At 39.7% G+C, this 24,876-nt stretch overlaps 1 protein-coding gene and 1 long non-coding RNA gene across 2 annotated transcripts in view; one reads left to right on the top strand and one right to left on the bottom strand.

The window, feature by feature from the left end:
• Positions 1 to 24,876, bottom strand: part of XYLB (xylulokinase) — a 75,466-nt gene that overhangs the window by 21,770 nt on the left and 28,820 nt on the right. The window lies entirely within an intron of this gene.
• On the top strand, positions 13,096 to 14,474 carry LOC146762173 (uncharacterized). The gene is made up of 2 exons (XR_014943201.1): positions 13,096 to 13,229; positions 13,513 to 14,474. It is a non-coding gene; the product is annotated as an uncharacterized LOC146762173 (long non-coding RNA).

Raw genomic sequence — 24,876 nt, 5'->3', positions numbered from 1 at the left:
AGATTTTCAGATGGAAGACTTGAAGTGACAGAGATGTACTGTGATTACTGGCTGTTTTCATGTTAAATGGCCTTCAACGTTAAATATTGGCAATTTTCCCATAATTTAGGTTTTTATTTTTAAACTCATTTTTGGTTGATCTTTGTGGCTTCAGCCTTCCAATTAAAAAATTACCACAGAATTGGTTTTCCTCTTTGTGTCTTGGCAATTACAGACCATAATTAAACTGCATCTTATCTTTCTTTTTGATAAGTATGTTAAGATACGCTACTCATTAAAAGGTTTATTCCCAAGACCACAAATCACTGACACTTAGAGTCACTAGTACCAGTGCCTTGCAGAAATGTCTTCAACTTTACAACCACTATCAAAAAAGAGAAGAGTCAGTAAGAGGATTAAAAACATTTACTCTGGAATTATATGATGCTGCATGTAGTCAGTTTGCCTGTCCCAAAATTTAGCAGGAAGGTGTCCATGTATAAAATCAGTTCTGCAGAGAGGTTATAGAGTGTCTTCCTTGGAGATCACAAAAAACCGCCTGTACATGGGGCTGGGCACTCTGCTCTGGGTTGGTCTGATGGAGTAGAGTTTGGAGCGGATGAGCTTCAGAGCTCCTTTCCAACCACAGAATGGTTTGGGTTGGGAGGGACCTTTAAAGATCATTAAAGTTCCAACCTTAGCCATTCTGTGAACAACTACTAATGCACCACAGAGAACTTTTTGTCAGAAGTCAGCCATGTTTCTTAACAGCTTATGCAGGCTTTGAAGGCGTACAGCTCTGGAACACACACTATGCGTCCTGTGGGAGGGAATCAGGTGTCCTGCATATCCCATTTCTCAGCACTAAACCATTTATCAGTGCCTACAGGAACACTGGAAATGTAAACTTACAATTCCTGCTTCTCAGTTCCCTGAACTGGAGGAGAGACATTTAGCCAAGGTCAGAACCATGCAGGATATTCCCAGAAATTGGTTAAATAAATAATCACTATCTTAGGCATTTTCTACTAACTACAAATGCTTTTTTCATTCAGCGCGCTGTCTTGCTAGCACTGCAGTGCAGCTCAGCATTTCCTCAAAATATTCTAACACGTGAGAAATCCATGCTTGAACCTGAGCAAAATATACACACCCTCATGCCTGCCCAACTCTGACGTGGGTAATCGCCACATGGCTTTATAGACCATGAAGGAGTGTACAGCACTTGCTGCTGAGTTATTTAGAGACGCAAAAACATCACCTTTTCATTTTTAAGAACTACTTGTTCTCACATACAGCAATAGTCAGCCTAGAAAATCTTCTATGGGTAATAAAAAATTGCACTGGCAAATCAACAGATGACACCACCCAATGAAGGTTAAAATGGGAAAAGCAAGAAGGAGATAAATGAGCTGCCCAAGGTCGCACAAAATCAGTAGAACAACCAAGAATAGAACAAAGGCCCCTTCATTACTTAGATCACAAATGCATTCGATTCTGCATTAGTTAATCTGCACAGACTGTGCATCAGTACAAAGACATGTCCACAGGAGAAAATATAATAATAATCAGCTGCAAATTCAGCGTTACCTAAAGCCACTGAACATAATTAAAAAGTATGGGTGCAAAGATCTGACCTTGAATGCTGCTTGAGGAAAGAGAGGAAAGAATATCCTACCAAGTGTTTTGTTTTTAGAGAAACCCAAAGCACCACAAACTTTGGGCAAAAAACACCTTCAGATAAAGATTTGCAAACCAGATCTCAAATCTGCTTTATGTCTTTCCATGTTATCAAGAAACATTAGTAAAGGACTGCAAACAACAGGAAAGAGTCAAGGTCCCAGCATTATCAAATCATTTTAGTGTTTTATTCACAAAATCTTTCAAAAGAGGTGTTAAATTTTTGGTCATCATGAATGTTGTCCTATAAGACTTTCGTATTTAATTCTGGTGAAGAATTTTTCTTCTTTTTTAATACCTCCTACTCTTCTCAATAGACACGTACATAAGCTACAGGTTATAAAGTACTTTGAAAGAGTAAAACTGATAGGAAGAGTACACCTGTCCATAGAATCATAGAATGGCTTGGGTTGGAAGGGACCATCAAGCTTCAACCACAGGAAGGGCCACCAACCTCCATAACTGGTACTTGACCAGGCCTGGTGTTCTTCATAGAATACCAGGCTGAGAAAACCAGAAAATTTGTTTTATTTTGCTTGCTCAGAAAAGTTACATATGCCAAGAAAGGCAGCAAATAGAGTGAGCTGGAAACACTTGCTCTTTCTTCTCCCTAACAAACAGAAAAAAGAACACCACTGATCCTCCATGTGTGACTCTCATGGGTCCCTCCACTGCCCTGAGCCTCCTTCCCCCTGCACCAATTGCATGCAGCACTGGGGACCCTTGCACCAGCTGATGCTCTGAGCACTGCTAAACTCCACCATTATTAACAAACTTCCCGCTTTCCATGTGGATTATCTATAAATGAATTTTGTGACCTCTGGCAGACCGGAACTAAAGAGAGAACGGAGTTTTTTTCTCCTTTAACTAAGAATATAAAGGCTATATAAAGATGAATTGAGAGAAGCAATTAATATTTCCTAATAAAAGTCATGCTGAATGCGAGAATTGCTGTGTTTCTCGGTGCTTCTGAGCAGAAAGGTTCCAGGTAGCTGTTCATTCAGGGCTGGGCTCATGTAAATTGGCTGCTGTTGCCAAGCAACAATAGGTGCTAAGGAATGAAATACAGGCTGCAGAAACCTAATAGCCTGGAGAGAACAAGAACTACAATCTGAGATTTATGGCAGATATAAAGGGAAAAGAGTCATTCTCCCACACACAAAGAACACAGATACTTTATTATAAATGTCCTTAGCATGTTTTTCCAAGGCATGATTAAGTAATAAAATCCCCACTCCACCCCAAATCAAACAGGTAATTATTTTTTTTAATGTTTTGTTCATTATGCTTTCTAGTAAAAGATCTCAAGAAATTAGCTACCGAGACAAAAGATAAACTTAATTCAAAGAGCTCTTTTGCCCAAGAATAATGTCAGCTATACAGACTGTGCTGCAAACACCAGCCAGCTCTCCGCTTCACTTTGTGTTTTTGTGCCATGCTCATTAACACTGCAACTGATCATCAGAAATTCTCTTTAAGCTTATTAAGATTTTAAAATATTTTTAGCAAGTTAATTAGAATACATTAACAGAGCTCATCTGTGTTCAGCCATCATGCATATTTTATTTTATTCAGGCAAATTGTTTTTAAATGAAATATTAGACCCAGGGAGGGTACACTGTTGGATACTGAACAATACAACTCCTTTGTGCAATGTTTCATCCCCAAACATCCTAAGCATTTCATACTGCTGGACAGGAGGGAAATTTTCTGATGGCAAATTGTGGGATATTCTTAGTGCCTTACCTTATCCCATTCACCAGCAGCTGAGGATGGCTACAAAGACCTGATGGATCCTTGTGGTGCTGAACATCATGTTCCTGCACCATTCTCAGGGCTCAATATAAATTAAAGCCATCAATGGGACTTCTATGGGAACCAGTGGCAATATAGTGGGAACCAAAGGAATAGACGATGTACTGCTATGAGGTTGGAAAGAGTCCCTTCAACCCCTCACTCTATGGTTCAACTGTCCTCACAGATTCATAGCTTTCCTTGTTTCCATTTGAGTGCCTGAAGATATTATTTTACCTTAAGGAAAGGAGCTCGGGCATGATGTGGCACAGGTTCATAACAGGCAAAGGTGCACGTGGATTTGGCAGAACAGCGAGAAAAGCTCACCAAGAACAAGCCTGAAATACACTTTGCTTTAGCTAGAGTTATAAATTCTTTCCTTTAAGATGCACTAAATGTCACCAAATTCAATGACATAAAACTAAATAACAGTTTATGTGGAAAAGGAAAACAGCAAAACCCACCTTGGGGTACTTTGGGTTTGCCGCTTCCAGGATTTTACTCTAGTGAGATAAAATCCATCACCAGACACTGAAAAGTAACTATAATAATACTGTAATAAGGCATTCCTCAAGACCAACTATTCATTCACTCAACTGATTCAGATATGGCATGGTCTATTTCAAATTGTTCCTTCAGACTCCATCTAGCCCCAAACCTTTCTTTCTAAGGATGGATGGAGATCCACACTAATTCTGTCAATAACTCTAAGCAGTTACTTTTAGAAGTCTGCTTATATAAAAGGATGAACAAAGTTTGCCGACCTCACACTCGGTTCAGATTCTACACTCTCACTGCATTTCAATTAATCTAACACAAACTGCAGAGCTGGCATATTTGATTCAGACAGCAAAGAAAACATCCTTTAAAAAGCAACAGGTCTGAAGCTTTTGATGAGCGACCACAGAATTCCTATCAAAACACACACTGCAATCTCAGCCACCACACATTTCAAGATCTTCATCATTAACACTGATTTGAAGGATGTCAATAATCTCTTTCACAATCTATACAAGTTCTTTATCTCCCTGACACTTGCTCTTTTCAACCAATGATCGTTATTTAGATGTGTTTTACTCCTGTTACCTCCCCTGAGATGTTAACCTCTCCAGTTCTACCAGCTGCTCTGTTACAAACCACCCCCCTACTCATCACGCTTTTTCCCACTGAGGAACCCCAAATCTGGATGCACTTCATTCAGTGCTTGGTTGAACACATCAACCACACCAGCACAGGAGAATTTTAATCACAGCTGGGCAATCCTATGGCAAGCTCTTCCAGATGCTGCAACAACCTCATCAGTAGGTGGAGTCCCTTCTCTCTGAAAATATCCCTATTAATTGCAGCAGATACAGATAAAGCTACCCTGTCATAACCTCTTCTTTTTATTTCCTCATTCATTAATCAACTCAAACACCCAAAGCACATGCTCCAGCCTACCCTTTCTCCTCAAGCTTGCCTGGACAGAAGTTTTGCTTTATAAAGGAATTCTCTGCCTTAGAAAGCCAGAAGAGAGATCTCACTTCCCTGCTGCAGAGCTGGCAGCAGGCTGCTACCATGGCCAACACTGCCAGCAACCCATGAGTTGGCATTAACACAAACTGTGTTAGTTTATTTTTTAACATTTAAGCAGAAATACGTCCTGTCCTAGGGAAAGCATCTACCTAGAAATCAATGTGTGTTTCTAACAACAACCTAATTGCAAGAGAGTAAAGAGTAAATGAGCAATGAAGGCAAGCTGACATTTTAATGTCATTTGGAGTGACCAAAGACACTGAAATATGTTTACAATTAAAAGTATTCCCACGGGGGAAAAAAAAGTACAATAAAATGCAATTTAACAAAGCATATGTTCCCTACTGCAGTGAGGGTGCACTGCTCCTAGAATGGAAATCATGGCTCAGCTACCCAGGTCAGCACAACATCAGCAAATCCCTATAATAATCCTCCTAGAGCTGCATCTGTAGTGCAGCCACACTCAAGCATACCAACCGCAGGAATTTAATGAGAACCTGAAATTCTCCAGTGCTTACAGAAATTTCCCTGTTAACACAGCCATGCCCAGAACACTCAGACTGCATTACGCACCCCAACTGCTGCTGGCTTTCCTTCTCCACTAGAGAAATCCCAGCTATCTCTACTGAAGAGCTTCCAAACCGCTGGCTATCTGTGCTCAGAGGATTCATAACCAATCCTTTATGTTTTCTTCTGCCAGAAATGCCACCTAAGCATCTAATTTAACTATGCAAAAAGAAGCTGCTCGCCTCTTCCACTTAGTGACAAAAGGCCAAGGAAATGCTTCCCCAGTCCATTTCTGGTTACCTGAGTTAGTTCACCACATACAGCTAAATAAGTCGTATTCTGAGTCCTATTAAACTCAACCTTTACACAAAACAGCCGTCAAGAAGAAAAGAAATGGACAAGATCTTTTCCCCAGTTCCTCACCTTTAACACACTAAGTGGCAATAAAGGGTGCAATGACTTTCCAAGGGCATGTACCTGCTTAATTATTCATCAGAAAATTGACTCAAGCACCACAGCATTAAGCACTAAAATATTCAAACAAAGTAAATTAAGGGGAAAAGCAACAAAAGAGGAAAAAAAGAGTGATCACAGTGAGAGAAACATGTGGGCATCCATTCCAATCTCCCTGTGTATTTGAGTACCTCTATATATGTTGCTCCAAAAGTAATGCCTCCTATTTATTTTCAGGGAAACTATACCAGATGCCAAGAGTACTATTAAGATAGAGCAAATTTGCAGCTACAAAACACTACTTCTCAATACAGGCACAACCATTAGCTATGCATTTGCCCCAATAATGAACAGGAAACTGCACGCCATGCTTGTAAACTTCTGCACCAGTAGGGGTGTCATTGTTTCACACCTACTATCATTGCAAGGAAAATGTTTCCCACACAGTCTGTCTTTCATTGGCCTGAATTGATGGAAACCAGATGATGCCAAATACAGACTATACAGTGAGTGCAGTAGGACAGTCCAGCCAAGACTGGCAATGTGCTCCTCTATCCTGGATTGAGTTGCTCTTCGTTTCATGGAGTGACAGCTGTACATGTCCATCTGGAACATAGCTTGTCTTTAACATCACTGTCACCGCTGCTGAAATGCACTACCCACTATCTCACTGTGCTCACTTCCACTGTTTGGTCAATATAAAAGTCCAGCAAGCATCAGTGAGTGTTAATGGGAGCCATTTTTTCCCACATGGAATAATTCAATTCTGCACCTTTGTCAGACTGCCCCTCTGCTGCCATCTGTCACACAGCAACAACATGTAGTGGAATACTGTTGGGAAGGCTCAGCCTCTACTGCCATACCAGCAACATCCACCTCTGACATTGTGGGCCAACATCATAAAATAGGAGACGTTACTTTTGGAGCAGCCCTCGTACTTCTATGAAAGAAGAAAAGGTAGTAAATTAACAGAGTGATTTTTATCTATTCCCTTCATCACTGCGACTGGGATCTTGAAACAGTCTAACCATGCCCAGAGCACCCTAACAGTGTTATTTTCACCTGTGCACACAAAGAAACTTCTGAAAAATAAAAGGAAGTTCACATCTTTGTGGACAATCAAATCTTATTGCAGGGAAAACACTCATTGAAAAAGGCCCTTATAGAATGAAAAGGTGCGGAATCTGACCCAGGAAATATTCTTGTTTAGTCTAAATTATGGGCCTGAAATATCTCATTAAAATAATAACAAGTTAACAGAAAGATACTGTAACCCAAATCCTAGTTATTTCCTCATAAAACATGAATATCTCATTAAAATAAAGAGCATCAGATTTTAGTTTGGACCAAAACAAATGCCTTTCCAATCAAGACATCTAGTGGATTGAATGCCTCTTGTAAGCAGGTGCCACTGTGTTATATTTTCATCCCAACTGCTGAGAATAAGCTAGAAGAAAATGACAAAGTAAATTGAACAAGAAAGTGTCTGATCTTGATGAATAATTCAATGAAGCAATGCAACAAATACTGATTTTTTCTGGTCAAGGCAGTTTACAACTGTCCTTTGCTTAGAAAAATGACCTTCTCATTGTAATTACACTTTTGACTTTAGGTACTGAATCACAGTCTTAGTAATACTTAAATTCCAGCTCCCAGTTCTGATGCTGATCTCAAAGCACTCTAATCCTATGTATCTAATCTTTCTTCAACAAAATAACACATAGATTGCTCCAAAAGTAATGCCTCCCACTATTTCCATGGAAAATACAACAGCTGCAAAGAGCACAATAACACTGTTTGATGGAGCAAATTCTCAGCTACTAAACACTGCTTTCCAACATAGTCACCACCATTAGCTATGCATCTTTTCCAGAGATGAATGCCACACTCATAACAACCTGAACCAGCAGAAGTGACCCATTGTTACTTCCACCACTGCTGAAATGCACTACTCATCTCCTTACTGCTCATATCCACTGTTTGTGTCAGCCTCTACAGCCACACCACCAACATCCACCTCTGACGTTGTGGTGCAACATAATAAAGTAGGAGGCATCATTTTCTGAGCAGCCCTCCTAATGATCTTCAGCTGTGTTATCAGGCACTGTGGTCAATGCTCCTTGACAACTATGCTCACTTCTCTTGCACCTTAAAAAGTACGAGGGCATCTTTTAATAGTACTCATAGAGTCACAGCCTGCAAAGAGACTCGAGGCACAGTAACTGCAGCAGGAGGTACTAATCAAGGCAGGAACGATGTCATCTGTCAGGGACAAGGCAGCTGAGTGGACACCTGAATTTTTCTTATTGCAATAACCAGAACTCGGAAGATTTTTCATGATCCACACTGAGGATTATCCAACATTTAACAAAAGTACATTTTATCTACCTTTCTGTCTGTTAAAAAGTATTAGAGTAGGTCCAGTGAGAAAGCAGGATTCAGAGCTGTTGCACTGTATTTCTGCCTTATACCACCACCATCACTGACATCTTGCATTACATCAAGCAACCTTTCTTCTCCCTTGCACGTGTATAAACAAGCAGCATGAACACTAAATCTGGTGGAAATATGATTTTTAAAAGTACCTACATATCAGCAGACTATCCATACAGCCACATAACAGAATTTACTTGGGAAAGGGCTGAGCTGGCTGCCAGCCTGCTGCCTGTTCCCAGTAAAACATCTTTTACTCCTGACAATTAAAACAAAAACACACAGCACAAAGAATTCAGCTGTCAGCAACAGAAGAACTCCATCAGTGGAAAGGAGGGCACAGCTGGATGATCTAATGACCAGAGATCCGGGGAAATCCTACCTAGAGCCGTGGTGTAATACACCGTATTCAGGTACTTGTGTAATTCATACATGGTCTATCAGTATTAGAGCTGTACGCTACAGAATCGTAATTCAAAAAAAGCTCTTTTTGTCTTTTCTCATTTTTTTCTCACCAGTTGTGCTCTGTGTCTACTTCTTGATGTGCAATCTTAGTATAACCAAAATATATAAGAAGAAATTCAGTTTACGGCAGATTACTGATCTGGATGGAACAACAATGAATAAAGAAGAAAGAAACCAACAAATGAACCCCAACTAACTCTGTGATAAAAGACATGGTGAGTTGGACTGGCTCAAATGCAGGTAAGGGCAAAGGCACTCGGGTGCATACTTTCTGTCCTCTGCAATATATCAGTATCTGCCTCTCATGAACACTCTGATTACATTAGGCCAGTTGGCAGCACTTCTTAACACCCAGCAATCTAATAAAAATATATTTTTTCTCTGTGCTAGACAAATCTGCCCACCTTCAACCTCTGCTACCCATAAAACACACAATTTATTCAAGTACCTTTACTCAGAGTATAATTAACCTTTTCAATGTACAAAAGCTTCTGTGCCTCTTAAATGAACAAAGAGCTATTAATGAACAAAAATACTTTACTGATCACATGTTTAATACTGGTTCTGGGAATAGAGAGTATAATATTACCACACACACACTGTATATTATACAGCATATAGTTCACATATCTTCTTCCAAAAGGGTTCTGTTTCCTAAATATAACCACATTACACTGATTTTTATACACCATAAGGATACTTTAAGTCAGGTCACTGTAGATTTACACTGATTATAAAAAACTGCACATCACAAACATGAAAAAGAAAAACCCTATTTGCCCTAGTTTTAAGCCAAGGGATGACTTGTAAGAGGAGAGCAAGATGAATTTGATTTTATTAATTTCAAGGTTAAACTGCAAGAAACCTTAACATAACACATACAGACATAAGTTTTCAGCACATGGCCCATGAGCCCTTGGCAGCCCATAAGGTAAGAGAAACAGGTCTGTTGTCTAGGATACTTGAATTTTCCACATAAGAGGACCAACACTATACTGAAAAATTTATGGAACTCACAAATGTTGAGTCTGAAGAGCAGTGACCAAGAGGAAAGAAGGTATGTGAGTTGTTCTCATCTTCCTTTCCCCAATGCTAATTTCTTACAAGGATGAAAGATCAGAATCAGACTGGAAGGATCAAATTCCCCAGTGCCCCACATCTTGTTCATGTTGTGCACTTTCCATCACAGCAAATGCTTGCTTTAGTTCTGTAATTTTAGCTGTATTTTAAATCAAAAGATGCACTGAATTTTGCAGTAGTACAACTGTTGATCACACTCTGTTTGGTAACAGAAGTCCTGTCAGATATTTAGGCTTAGTTACCAAAAACCACCTTCAGGGAGTACAAACATTTCCCCTCTGGCATCCTGTCAGTCACAGCAATTCTGTAAATAAACTGTCAAACTCCATTCCAATCATTCCTGAATCTGCAAGGGAAAAAGTAGTAAAATTGGTGCAGCTGGTTGTAGTCCCTGTAGAGCAGGGCTGATTTCACAGCTTTAATATGGTTCACTACTTCACAGCAAGTCCGATCTGATATACAGCATGCAGGAATGAGTGACACCTTTGCTAATCATTTTCTTAAACTTATCACATGTGGAGGTAATAATGGATGCAATGACTTTTCAAGGGCACGGACTGGTTAATTTTTCAACAGCAAACTGATTCAAGTTCTGCAAAATTAAAAATCCACTAAGACACATTGTAAAGGTATCTAAATTATGGAGAATCACGAGAAGAAGGAAAAACAAAGCTCCAGTCATGGGAGAGAGCATTAGACTCTCTTCTTATATCAGCATATGGAAAGTAAGAATATGACAGCTGCAAACAAGCCAAAGAACTAACTAGAGAAGCTGACTTTAGCAAAGGCTAATTAAATAAAATGGGAAACTCTATCCATTATTACCTAGAACATATTGACACCCTTGTTTTATAATTCATAACTCATGAAGTAGCTCTGAGAGATCTGGTCAAGAATTTTTCTGCAAGTTGCTTGGGTTTTGTTGTTGATGTTGTTGTTTGGATCATGACAGCTAATCAAAGTATTTTTTCAGAGCCAGAACAGCAAACCAATAAAGAGAGAAAGATCAGGAAAAGAATAGGTAAATATTATCACCCCACTGCCTATGGACTCACCTAGGATGTAAATCACCTAGTGCAGAGCTGGGAAAGATCCTGAACCAGGGTCTGCTTTATTCTACATATTTTCTTTCTCCATCAAGTTGTACAAAGTCATACAGTCTCTCTGGACCACTGAATATTTCATAAGAAGTAGAATAGCCCCAAGCAGAAGACAGACTGACTCTAACCCCAATAGCAAAGGCACTTGCTTGATTTATGTCAAATCCAGGTTCAAGACTCAGTCCTGTTATCAGTCAGAAAAGGGATTTCAGTTGCTATCTCCAGAAGGAGATGCATCTTTCATGATTCTTTCCAGAAGCTCCCTGAAGTGTAATTTTAATTATGAGACAGTTTGAAAACAAATTCTGAAAGCACATAATTTCTTGCGAAATAAAAATACGGGTATTTGAGTGCAAACACTTCCTCATTCTCCCTGTTCCTGGGACAGGCAAGCAAGACTTTTCATGGCAATTGCTGAATACAATAGTGGAAACGATTAGGGTGAGTTGCTAAGGCCAGTATAATTGCAACAGCTATGAAGACAAAAAAAATAACGTCACCCTCTTAATTAGTATTCACATATAATCAGATTACTGCTGAAAAGTTGGAAAGTTGACTGGCTAGAAGGAGTTTAGAATGCATCATGATTTATCATACGTGCCCTGGCTTCCTGTGCACTATGTGTGTCAGATCTGACATATCATAGACATGCCCACCAGGCCTATCTGCTACTACTTCCTTTCATTACTTCCCGTAAGAAACAATGAAAACAATACCCCACATCTTCTACCGCACAGAAGCAGAAACATTTCCTGCCCTCAAGACTGGACATTAGGAAAAATTTCTTATCTGAAAGAGTGGTCAGGCTCTAGAAGGGGCTGTCCAGGGAGGTGGTGGTTCACCATCCCTAGAGGTGCTCAAGAAACATTTAGATGTTGTACTGAGGGAGACGGTTTAGAAGTGAGATATTGGTGTCAGGTGGATTGTTGGACTGGATAATCCTGCAGGTCTTCTCCAACCTCAGTGATTCCAAGAACCACCAGATTGGTTTCTTCTCTCTTTGTGTACCCATATTTCTCATCTATGGCACAAATAAACCATCAGAAGCCTGAAAACATTAGCAGCTCTGGACTAGGACCTTGAACTTGTTGGTGTGCAGAGTCCTTGGAAAGTTAGAGAATTAACTACAAAAAAAAAAAAAAGAAAAGAAAAGAAAAAGAAAAAGAAAGAAAGAAATCTCCAGGCATAAATCTTATTTCCCCTAAAACAACCAAACTAGTTTACAGACCCAACCTGATAATAATCAGTTCATCCTCAGAGCACCCTTAACAGACAGGAATTATCATCCTCTGTATTTTAGAGGTGAGAATCTGAGATAGAATAAAGCCATTCACCTAGGTGAATTAGGACTGTACACCAAGTCTCCAGAGCACAAAAGCATCTCCTAAATCACATCACCTGTTCATTGCGAACCATAGTCAATCCTTTGCTTTAAAATCAATGGGACATCAATATTCAGCCTGTGCACTTCTTTCCATCCAAAAAAAGCAGCACTGTTTCAACTTCCAATATGAAACAAAATGGTTTATTGGATTGTCCTTCCAGTATAAGAAAAAATTTACTTTGTATACAGCAATTTTAGCCCTAAAGTCTGCATTGAAATACAATGCTTTGGCAGTAAGCACAGCAAAGCGCAACTTGTGACATGACATGAACCCAAAGATAACAGCTGACAGAAGGGGGACTTAGGTAAAATAATGCAATTATCCCAATGGGAGTTGCACCAGGGCACCTGTGTTAACTCTCCTGCCAAAAAAACATTTTCTACACTTTAACAACTTCAAATGATAAGAAAATCTATGTTGAAAGAAAGTCCACAAGGCTGCACCTGCAAAGTGAAGTATTATTAAGAAAAATACTCCAGATATAGAGACGGAAGCAATTAAAAACAAAAGAAAAATGTGTACTGCTGTCTTTGTTTTCACCCAAGCTGAACTTCCCCTGCAATTGAATTGCTGGCTCACTGGGCAGCTGGCTGATATCCCGAGTCATGAACAGGAAGAGCTTGTCTGGGAAATCAGCGCAAACCTCAGGCTTGTTTGTTTGGAAATGAGCCCACGCAAACACTTGCCCACACATACAGACCAAAGTCTCCAGCATATTGTGACAATGTGGACATGGTGATGAAGAATTGAAGCTCTGGATGCCTTCTTCATCTCAGTCTTGGAAAGATGGTGGAGAAAACACTTCTAGAAAACACTTCTTAACATGATGGATAAAAAGGTTAGTGGGATTAGTAAGTACACCTTCTCAGATGAGGAGACTGCAGTGAATGTTGTTTATCTCAGCTTTAGCAAGGACTTCAGGACTGTCTTCCACAATATCCTCAGTGACAAACAGAGATAGTACGCATTAGTTGTCAGTGAGGTGAACTGAAATGAGGTTGACCTGCTGGCCTCAAAGGCTGAGGTGACCAGCACAAAGTCCAGCCAGAAGTAACTCACTAGTGGTGTGTCCCAGGGGTCAATACTGGGAGACTGATAACGTTCAGTACTCTCAACTCCAGGTGACAGGACAGTGCATCATCAGCAAGGTGGCAGACCATACAAACCTGGAAGTGGTTGATAAGCAAGAAGAGCTTACTGCTGTCAGAGGAACTTCAACAGGCTGAAGCAGTGGGTCAACAGGAACCTCATGAAGTTCAACAAACAAAAACACAAAGTCCTACACTCAGGGAGGAACAACCCCTTGCATCAGAACAGGCTGAGAGCCAACTGACTGGAGGCTACCAACTGGAAAGCTGATGAAGATAATCTGAGGATAGAAGTGTCCAAGAAGATAAATACGGTCCAGATATGTGTTCCTGCAGCAAAGAAGGCCAAGAACATCCTGGTTTGCATTAAGAAATGTTACCAGCATGTCAAGAGAGCACTGCACAGCACAGATGAGGCACTTGGAATGCTTGGTCCAGTCCTGTGGAAGAGCACAAGAGAGACATGGACAAGAGACATACTGAGCAAGTCCAGCAAAGTGCCATGAAGACCACTAAGGGTCTGGAACATCTGACATACAAGGAAAAACTGAGAGGGTTGGCAGTGTTTAGCCTGGGGAAGAGAAGGCTCTTGGGGGATCTTATTCATTGGATCAGTTCTTTTGGAGGATGGGGGATGGCATATGTCAAGATGACAAAGCAAGATTCTTCTCAATTCTGCCCAATGATAGGACAAATGGAAACAGCCACAAATTTAAACACAAGACATTCCTTTTAAGCATATAATGTGTTTTTATGAGAGGTAAATAAACTCTTGAGAACAAGATAAAGCTTGTGATGGTAGCCATCTCAGTTTGTAGGAACCTGGTCCCAAGTGAGACATCTGATTTCAGTGGTAATTAGATGAAACTCGTGCATCTTTGCAACTTGTAAAAATCTAGTCATAAAGATTTAAACAAACAACTGCTCTGCCTAAAGCTTCAGATCCCAATATTGGCTAATTTGTAATTACAGAATTAAAACAGTTTTATATTCCCTACTAGACTCTATCCTTTTCAAGTTTTCCAAATACCATTTCATTAGAAAACAGCACATCCTAGCAAGCATAATGGCATGTTTCTTCAGAAAGGCAAAGAAGGACAGAATACACAGCCAGGACATGACTAAATTAATTTTGAGAATCTCCTGAATTTAAAGTGCCTGGTATTTAACACTCTGATAACTGCAGGGAGGAGAGGTGTCCATACCCTTGTAAGGAGGAAAGCAAAGGAAGCACTGGGCTACTGCTGAGAAACAGACAGACGGACAGATTTACTTGACATGCTCCCTAGAAGCCCTGCAGGCTTCATCAGCAGTGCTTGTAAGGCCTTTGAAGTGTAGCTGTTGCACAGCTTGTAAGTCCCTTCCTCTGGAGCTACCGACATTGTGGCGTTATAAGCTACTTAAGCTCCTTACTCCAGATCTAAGCAAACAGCTTGACGCACTTACAAGCTTCGCTCCCTCTTATTCTGAAGATTTTAAGCTGCTTAGCTTACCGTCTTCAACTTTCAAATTCCTACAACCAAATCCTACCCAGGCACCATGCATCCACTGTTATTAGCCCAATTCTCCTCTTTGCTCAGGATTTTGACTCTCTTATTCCAAGTCAACAGTAGAACAAAATGTACTTTTACCAACTTTGCCCTTATGAAGTCACAGCCAACATGTGAATGCCTATTGTTGGGCAACTGTCACTTTGCATTTCCAGTATCCACGGCCTTACTGTAAACCAATCAGGTTTTCTATCCTAACAAAGCTTTCTGTCAAGGAAGTCTATTAAATATTTTTTGTTACGAGTTTCAAAAAAATACGTACAGGCAGAACTTTGTTCTCATAAATGCGAGCTTTTACTGTTTATTTTAGATTTAGAAGGACCTGCAGAAGCTGTGGAAGAAAGGCTGCCTATAAAGCAAAGATGAATATCATCTAAATCAAGCTGGTAGCAGACTACTGGCATTTACAGTTAATAATGTTACAGGAGAGCCTTTAAACTAAGGAGTGCGGTAAGGCTGGCACGAATGGACATGACACATTTTCTAAGCCTGAAGTCATTATAACTTTGTATCCATAAATAAAAGATAGGACAGATATTAATAAATCTGAATAAGAAGCCACAAAAAAGTAATTCCATTTTAAGTGCCACTGTGCAGACACTAGAAATCAGAAAAAATAAAATAGAAAACCTTTAAGTATCTAGTTTTCAATGAGGATATGGACAGCAGTGTCAAGGTAGGGAAAGACATACAATCATTACAATGGCATAAAATAAAAGAGCAATTTATACTGCAATTTATATTGCAAAGATACAGAAAAATTGCAGAAGTTGGAGTGTTGCTATAAATTAATGAAAATTCAAAGTCAGAGCAGATGAACAATTGTACTAACTTGTAACATAATCATAGAGAGACTACAGTTAGTCCTGCATGAGTTTGGGCAAACTTCACGTTCAGATATACGTGATATGTGTGCTTTACATTATGGGATGTATGTTATACATGCTACAACTACTCAGAATCTAAAAGAAAAGGAGCAACTCTTGACCTGTCTCATCTTCAGCAAAAAACACACAGGTTCAGAAAGTTACTACTGATGAACACTACAATAGTTAACGCAGAGCACTTAGATACCTTGGTCTAGAAAGAACCAATAAATGAAAATAAGCAAATAAATAAAATAAAAATCTACAATAGGATTACAGTATTTCAGTGAAGTGGCATAATGCAAGACGGAGAATGAGTGTTAAGAATAAATTAAAGGCAGCAGCCAAAAGCCTGAAGGGATCACAAAGCAACACAGACTATTTAAGGATAACATATGAGGAAGCTCTCCATCTGAGATGCTGGAGGACCTGTCCTGTATTGAGATGGCAACAGAGGAGGCGTAAAAACAATCCAACTAAATGAAGGAGAAATAGATAAGACCTGATGCTATCCATGTAAAAGTTGCATAGGAATCAAGTGTAAACATGTTAACATGCTACCTGTAGTAAAAGAACCTATTACTTAAACCCTAGTACTTTAGCAGCAAAGGCATTTGCTGATGACAAGCATGATGCCAATCGTTAAAAAGTTCTCCAGGTTGGACACCGTGTGCTTTCAATAATGGAAATCTATACTATGCAAAACAAGAATCATTAGACACCTAAATGAATGTGATGTAAAGGAGAAGATTTAGGGTCTGTAACAGAAAGCCAAGCTAAACTGATTACATGAACACCAAACAGGCTCTTCAGTACAACCTTTGAGCAAAGAATGGTAAACTGTAACAGTGCCATGAAGAGATTAGACCAATACCCTAAAATTTAAAAAGCAAGTGCAATACTGATGTTTTTATAAAAGACATAAAGCCAACAGAAAACAATATTGTGCCTTCTCTTAAATGCAAGATTAACTTTTGTTTGAATCATTAGTGCAGTTGCTGGTCCTAACATCTCAAAGAGAACATAATGAAAATGTAAACTATAGAGAGGGGAGCAAAGAAGTGGATTGAAGGCATGGGAAAGGCGTGAGTAAACCCTGACTGCAATGCTTCAGTCAAGAAAAGAGATGGTTAAAAGGATATCATAGGGAGGCCAGAAAAGCAAAGCATTCAAGGAGATAAATAGGGAATAAATAACTATTCAGTGTTTCTCGTAGTAGAAATTTACGGAGAAGCAAATGAAATTATCAGGTAAATTGTTGAATACAAACAAAAAAATTGGGACTTCTCACACAATGCACAGCTCAGCTGAAGTGCTCCGTGCTACAGGATACCATGTCTGCCAGAAATCTACATGCTTTTAAAAAGCAATTAGAGAAGTTCATGGGAAAAAGTATGTCAACAACCGTTAAATGAAAAACCTCAGGCTCAGGAAGCTGCTGAACTGAAGAGCGGTGGAAGCTGGGAGGATACAATAGCTGTTGAAGCCTTCCTCACGTGTTAGAGATTGCCTCTGCCAGAGGACTCCAGCCTTGCTGTTCTTTTGGCCTGACCCAGGATAGCCTTTCTTAAACTTCACCAACAGCAGCAAAACCATTTCAGTGTTGAGCACCCGAGTCTCCCCTCAGATTTCTGCCACTTTAGAATGAAAGTATGAAAATCAGTTCAAGTCAGAGCTGGTCTAAATTCAGTCTCAATGGAGAAAACAAGTTTGGCACATTTTTCCTTTCACCATCACAGAATGCATGAAAGTATTTTATATTGGGTGTTTGAAAACTCCACCATCAAGCCAACAAGTAAGGTTGGCTCCAAGTTTGCAAAGATATTTGACTGCACCATTCTAAATTTCAAAGTACAGACCTTTTCCTCTCGAACATTTTTCTTTTAAAAGTTATGAGAAAGCAAGACTTACAACCTTTATTATATTTATCATAATTCTAGAGAACGCAACAAACTTTACCTTTTTTTTTTTTCCACATGCTAATGCAATTTCAGATTAATCTTCTCTGACTAACTAGAGTTATCAAATACCACACAGCATTTTGATTACTGAGAAACCATCTGTTTGCAAAACATTATTTGGGTATGTACTTGGGTGTTGCTGACCTCACAGGTACCAAAGCACTTCCTTGCATTAGGTGTTTCTAACCTAGACAGCACCAAAAGTCAATGTGAACTAAAAGCCTGTACTTCAGCCCTGGGGCTTTCAGTCCATAATATCCTACTCAAAGGGCAGCTGGTCAAGATGCAGCTTTGCCTTTTTCCACAATCATGAAGGGCAGAACACAATAAAGCCAAAAGAGAAAGCATTCTCTATTTGTCAGAAGTAATTAAGCATGTCACTGACTTTCTGTAAAACTCGGGAGCCATCTGGGAAAAGAGCAGTATGTTTCCTCATCCATCTGAGTGACAAGGTCAGAGCATCCCTCACTTTCTTGGTTGCATCTCCATCACTGACTCTGTTCATCACACTGTAAATTAATCTGTAAAAATTTGGATAGAGTACCTACAGTAATTAGCTCTATCTGTCCAAATGAGGCAAAATGAGATGGGGTGGCAGCTGAGGGCTCCAAACGGCTCATGGATGCTGAATGACAGAACTAGGTCAATATACCAACTTGATTTAGAAGGAGAACAACATAAATTTAGCCTCGTATTAAACTACACTTCTGAGACAAGATTTCAAGACCTTCAGTTATCAGAAGGCCAGTATTGAAATGCTTTATGCTTTTATTCCTCTTTGGGAAAATCTAGGTTTGTATGGCAACTGGAAACCCTCACCTACTGACGTATGGACATCATCTCACATTCTCCTGTCAGCAAACAAGTCTGCAATCAGGTCTCCCTTAGGTTAGATATTAGAACGAATTATTTACTTAGAGAGTGGTGAAGCAGTAGAACAGGTAGCCCAGATAAATTGTGGATGCTCAATCACTGGAGGCATTCAAAGACAGGTTGGATGGAACCCTGGGCAGCCTGATCTAGTGTATGGCAACCATGCCCGTGGCAAAGGGTTGGAACCAGTTGGGCTTTTAAGCCCCTTCTATGATAAGCCATCCTATGATTCCCTGGTGCTTCCTCTTCTCCAAGCTAATCAGCCTCACCATCTTCTCTGCTCAGGGAATCTCCCTCTAGCTCTCAACCACATTGGTAGTCCTATGCTGCACTTGCTACAGTTTATCAGGGCTTTTCTTGGATTAAGTGTCCCAAAAGCGAGTGTAGTACTCCAAACATAATCTAACACACACTGAATTAAAAAAACATGAATCACCATCAACAGGATGGCTGTGATGCTGCTTACTATCCACAAGCTACCAGCCTTCATTGCTGCAAAGAGACATTGCTGGCTCATTTTTGTCTAGACTGTCCAGGTTCCTTTCAGCAGTTTCCCCCAGGCCTCTTATCAACACAGGGAGTTCAGGAGCCCCAAGTGCATTTTTCTCTGTTGAATTTGCTGAGGCTCCTGACAAACCATTCCTCTGTTTAACACGCAACTTACATGATTTATTCAAGTCACAAGCATGAGCTTCTCATCATCGTATCAGAAGATAATCTTGGAGATAGAGCTGAATGTGTAAAACAGGATTAAGTGTAGATAGGATGAAGTTGTGTGATGCACAGCTCGCTTCTATGGTCTTTTCTCATTATATCATTAAGACCTTTCTAAACATTCGTATTCACAGCAACCAGCACTGTGGGGGTCTCTACACAAACATCTCTAATTTCGGAGACACTTTGCCCAAGCTACATGCCTCTGTTTAAGGGACTGGGGCAAAGAATTGCAGAGCAGGCACGGGGTCAAAAATGACATGACTCAGGTTTCTTGGTGGTTTTTGTGGTTTTCATTTGGATTTCTTTTTTTTTAGGGTTGTTGGTTTGGGTTTTGTGGTTTTATTTTTGAGCCTAGAAGTCATATATTAGTAAGTATGAAGACGGAGTTGCTGGGGGTACTTTTATTTATTATATTGGTATATGGATATGAACCATGCATGGCCCAAGGTACAATAATCTCTGCTTCTAGGATCAGAATGGCAGAAAACCTAAGCAGCACCAAAAAAAAAAGAAAACAACCTGAGAACCTTTAAAAATAGCCTTCTTGCTTAAAAATAAATATTTAATAATAATAATAATAATAAAATCCTGAACAGTTTCCCCAAGGTTATTTATTAAAATTATTACCAACGTTCAGAAACTTATGCGTTTTCCTTTGAGACTTTGTCAGTACCTGTATAGTACACAACTGCAATGCTTGTCTTCTTGAACCACTTGCGATTTTCATGTATAAGTAGCACCATAAAGTCAGGAAGACGTTAATGTATAGACATACAAAATGGATTTGGCAAGAAAGAGGAAGAAACACTGCATTTCAACCGAAGAATATGACTTTCAGTATGTGATCATGATAGAACAGCAGCTATTTTTTTTTCTAGGCAGCAAGGGAAGTACACATCTAGATGCTCCTTATCTTGGCAAACCAAGCATTATAACTATGAGAAAACAAAGGAATCATTTGTCAGTACAGAGTGGGATTTGGTAAAGGATGAGTTGGTGTCCTCTAGGGATCTGGACATGCTTCCTTTCCCTCTCCATTAGAAAAGAATTTTAAACATGCCGGGAAGGAAACAGTTATTCCATCCTGTTCTGTAGCTGAACCATGAATCAAGATCTGAGGTATCAATTTACCCTCAGGAATCTTTTGTTGCACAAGTTAATTTACCTTTCCTCCTATGTAAACCTGGTGTCACCTTACTGTTTAATATTGAAAGTTATTGACAAAGGAAATGCTGATTCATGAAATAAAGATTTTGTTCTAACGTATTCATGTGAAAACAAATGAGCCTGTGCCATTGCATGGTTCTTCCTCTTGCTCACATTTCATTTCAGCCCTGACAGAATTTCCAATGGGGTGAGTGAATCCTGAACAAATTCTGCAGTGAGTTCTCAGTCATGGGCCAATGAATTAGATTTTAAAGAAAAGCTTCATCCCTAGTGCAATAAGAACTGCCCTTGGTGTGCAAAAGGACACTAACACTCACAGAGTGCAGCAAAGCTCCCTCTGAAACTGTAGAATCAGAGGGCAGTGGGCATGGAAAAGGCTGCTCAGTGCTCATGGAGTGCTAAGATACCACTCTCCAATACAGGGTGTGATTTCTGGGAGCTCCTGTGTGAAGCCAGGGGTTGGACTCAAGGGACCCTGTGAGTCCCTTCCAGCTCAGGGTATTCTGTGGTTTTGTGATATGGCACGTCCTGCTCTACATTTCCTGCATCAAAATCCTGATGGAGATTTATATTCTAATTCAGCGCTACTTATCTTCACTATTCTTACATCTGTAGCAGCTCGATTGCCCAGGCTGCCCCCCCCTGAAACCAATCAGCTCCTGCAATATGGTGCTATGTGGGCAGAGGATTATTCTAGAAGTCTGGTTATTCCCTAATGGCAAGAAGGCACAAGTTTTCAGATGCTTCTTCCAAACATCTGTGTAAAAGCATATTCAAAAACCTCTCATGAGCAAAGGCCTAGAAGTGCCAGCCTCTAAACCACAGCACATTTCCTGTCAGGTAAAGATCATTATAGCCTCCCCCAGAAACTGCTCATCCACTGCAAGCAGGCACACTGAGCATCACCCAAGGATCCCAGCAGGATATATTCAGTGTTATGGGTACAGCTCAGCCCCAGCTCTGCAACGTGACACTGCCACGTGTGCTTGCCTTACTCAGAGCTGCAGAGGCCAGCTCACAGTGTCCCATGAGGGACTGCCACAGAGTATATGAAAGAGCATAGGGAACAACCTGGAATAATCTACTTCTGGTACTAGAAGATACACTTCAATTATTTTGGACGTTTTAATTCCACAGGGAGATAAATCATCTGAAACTGGCATTCTCCTCACTAGCTACTAGTATTTTAAGTTAGCATTACAGAAGCCACTGAGCATTTATTCAGGTGAACTCATGTATGTAATGGAGTTGCCTTAAGCAACTCTCCCCCGCTTCTGGGTCTCCTGTGACTACGCTGCCTAAAGTTCACTTTTATCCTTGTCTGATGATCACAGCTGGGCAGGAGTTGTAAAATTTCAGACTAGAAGGCCTTGCAGCCTCCACCAGACAGTGCTGGCAGGCCAAACAAAGAGGAAAAGCAGCAAGAGGTTTATTGTAGGACTGGTATTTTCCTAGCTCTTATTGAGCAAAGCATTTAATCTGATGTATTACATTTAATGAAGAGTCAGGAACTTGCACTGCAAGTAACAGATCAGATATAATTGGAATTTGTTCCACACCACCGGCCTCCATATATCAATAAAAACAATAACCACATTGGATTTCGGGCTCACTTCATTTGCATTCCTTAATTTAGTGTTTAACTAATTTAACAGTAGTAATGATTTAATTCAAATTAAAACCTAAGGAAAATAAAACAATTTTTAAAAGCCATTAAAGATTTCATTAAGTTCTATCTAAATTAATATTAACTTTCCTAGCATTTTCTATGTTTTTTTTTCTCACCATTGAAACAAACATGAAGTTCCCTATCTGCAGTCAAGCTTTAGACAAACCTTGTTAGATTTATGGGTATTATTTTAAGTAATTAATTAGTATACATTAGAGTTATATAGAGGAAAAGCACAAAAAAGGCAAGAAAATGGATGAAGTTGTTTTTCAAAACACAGCACTCTGCTTAAATAACTGTTCTTTGAGCCTTTTACATGGAGCTCTTAGGTATACACCATCCATTAGATCACATTTCCCACACATTTGTGGTATTGCTGCTAAGCATCAGATGCACAGGAGTTACAGAAGCCACGCTGCTTTTACAAGACATCTTTCTGCATCTCACATGTAGCAGTCATTTGCACATGAGTGGCTTTTCAGACAAAAGAATTCCTTTCTTACTAAAAGGTTGAAGATCCTTACATCTCCAATCCTGCCTCCCAGCCTCTATGTGATATAGGAAAGTATATAAAAGAGGTGCTACTACTATAGAAAGATCAATATAGCATATAAGCGTTCCTGTTTTAACCAGCAGAATGCAATCTTCTTCAGCCCTCAACATATTTTTGCTCTTGCAGTCTCCAGGAACCTGTAGCTGACTCTGCTGGGCACAAGCCAATGAGCTACCAGGAAGGATGAATGGAGAAGGTAGGTACAAGAACTTCAGCCAAGGTCTCTTTAAACTGGAGCTGCTCACTATCTCAGATTAGTCCCTTGGTGAAAGCAGAAATAAACAGTTAAATATTCAGGCCTCCAACGAGCTTTCTAGTTGATTTCTAAACACAGAGAAGGGTTAGAAGTTGGAGTCCTGCATGTCTTGTTTCCAATGAATAACCCTTATTGACACCAATAGCAACACTGAAATCAACAGGAATGCTCCAGCAGTGATGTTCACATGGAACAGTTTAGCTAGCATTTAACATTTACACTGAACTCTATTGCAGCTCATAGCAGCAACTGCAGATGAAAGAATTTATGAATACCTTTAATGTGTGAATAAAATAGAAGGTTAAAGCAAAAATGAGAAGACATTGGGTCCTTGGTACTTCCAATTTATTTAAGAGCCACAATTCTACCTTTCCAAGTAGATATTCCAGCAGTTTTTTTATTCTAATGTGCCGAGCTTTGAAAACAATGGCTTCAGATACTCACCTGCATTTCAGGTACCAGATGGCTTTTGCATTGGAAGACAAAATTCAGTCTGAAGTACAAACCTTTTTATCATTTACTCTGAGGCCTAAGTGTTCACTTGCAGGTAAACTTAAGTCATCTAACTGGAAGTGCACTTAATTTGAAGAGATTACTCAAGTAGCTCTCCACTTGTACACTTGTATTACTGTTATAATTAGAACTACTTCAAAACAACAAAAAGTTCAATTTTGACCACAATAAACACAGAGGAAAAAGATCAAGAGCACCTCAGCTGAAGAGGGTGAATGCTTTTAAAGGGAAAAAAAAAATCCTTTAAAATCCTTATAGCTCTGTGACCAATGACCACCTTCATTCTGATGCTACTTACAGGGCTGCAAGTACACAGACTAATATATGATTTTATTTCCTGCTATTTTTAATGTTTTAACTAGCCATTGAGAGGAGTGAAATACGTTACTGATTTGTAACAATGCTGAGTGCCCTCCAGCTTTCCGTAATTACCACTTCCTGAGTTGCAAGCATGAAAATTGCTACGTACAGATAAATATTGACATTTACCTGTTAGCTAACATGCTAATAATGGAGAGGGAAGGAAATGAGTAACCCTATGCTGGAAAAAGAAATGAGGAGAAGAGCAGAGATGTGCTAGAATAGAGCCTCCAGAGCCTTCCTCCAGCACATGGATACGTATTTGTAGCAGCCCTGAAAAACAGACCATTGGGTACATAGCAAGCAATGCTGTGAAGAACACAGAACTACAGGCTTCATGTAGAAGGAAACATCACCTTCTCAACCTGCCTAGAAGTCAAATTTCATGCTGTTTTCAGCCACAGTCTCTCCCTGCCCATTGATCAAAGGTGTAGGCCTCATTTTAGCTTGTGTTTTAGCCAACCAAACACAGACTCTCCTTTTTGCATTAAGTAAGCTGAGAATAGTGCCTAGTATGAGCAAAATATGACCCTAAACCTTCTATCAACAAACCCCATACCTGAACTGTAATGAGAGTCTGCTAAAAACAGAACACAACATGAGAGCCTCCTGAAGAAAGGTACTATGAACGTCAGCATACTTAGATAAGTACACCAAAGTTACCAAATTTAGGCTAACAAAATCCAGTGTACGTACAAGTTCAGTTCTTTTGCTGTCCAAAAATACTGCTGTCATCTGATACTACATAATGAGTACGTACTATCCCCTTGAATAGTAACTGATGTACAATGCTCAGTAGGTACTCCTGACTTTAAACATACATAAAACTAGAACTAATGTTGTACATCAGTACATTATAAGTGCAGTAGGATAGAGAACTTTTTTTAATACTATTTTACCTATTCTTTAGAT

The sequence above is a fragment of the Coturnix japonica genome, chromosome 2 (genome assembly GCF_054131305.1).
Source record: "Coturnix japonica strain WE chromosome 2, WE-NBRP24, whole genome shotgun sequence".
In the NCBI taxonomy this organism is placed as follows: domain Eukaryota; kingdom Metazoa; phylum Chordata; class Aves; order Galliformes; family Phasianidae; genus Coturnix; species Coturnix japonica.
The sequence above is the reverse complement of the archived record's forward strand: the minus strand, read 5'-3'. Positions and strand labels throughout refer to the sequence as shown.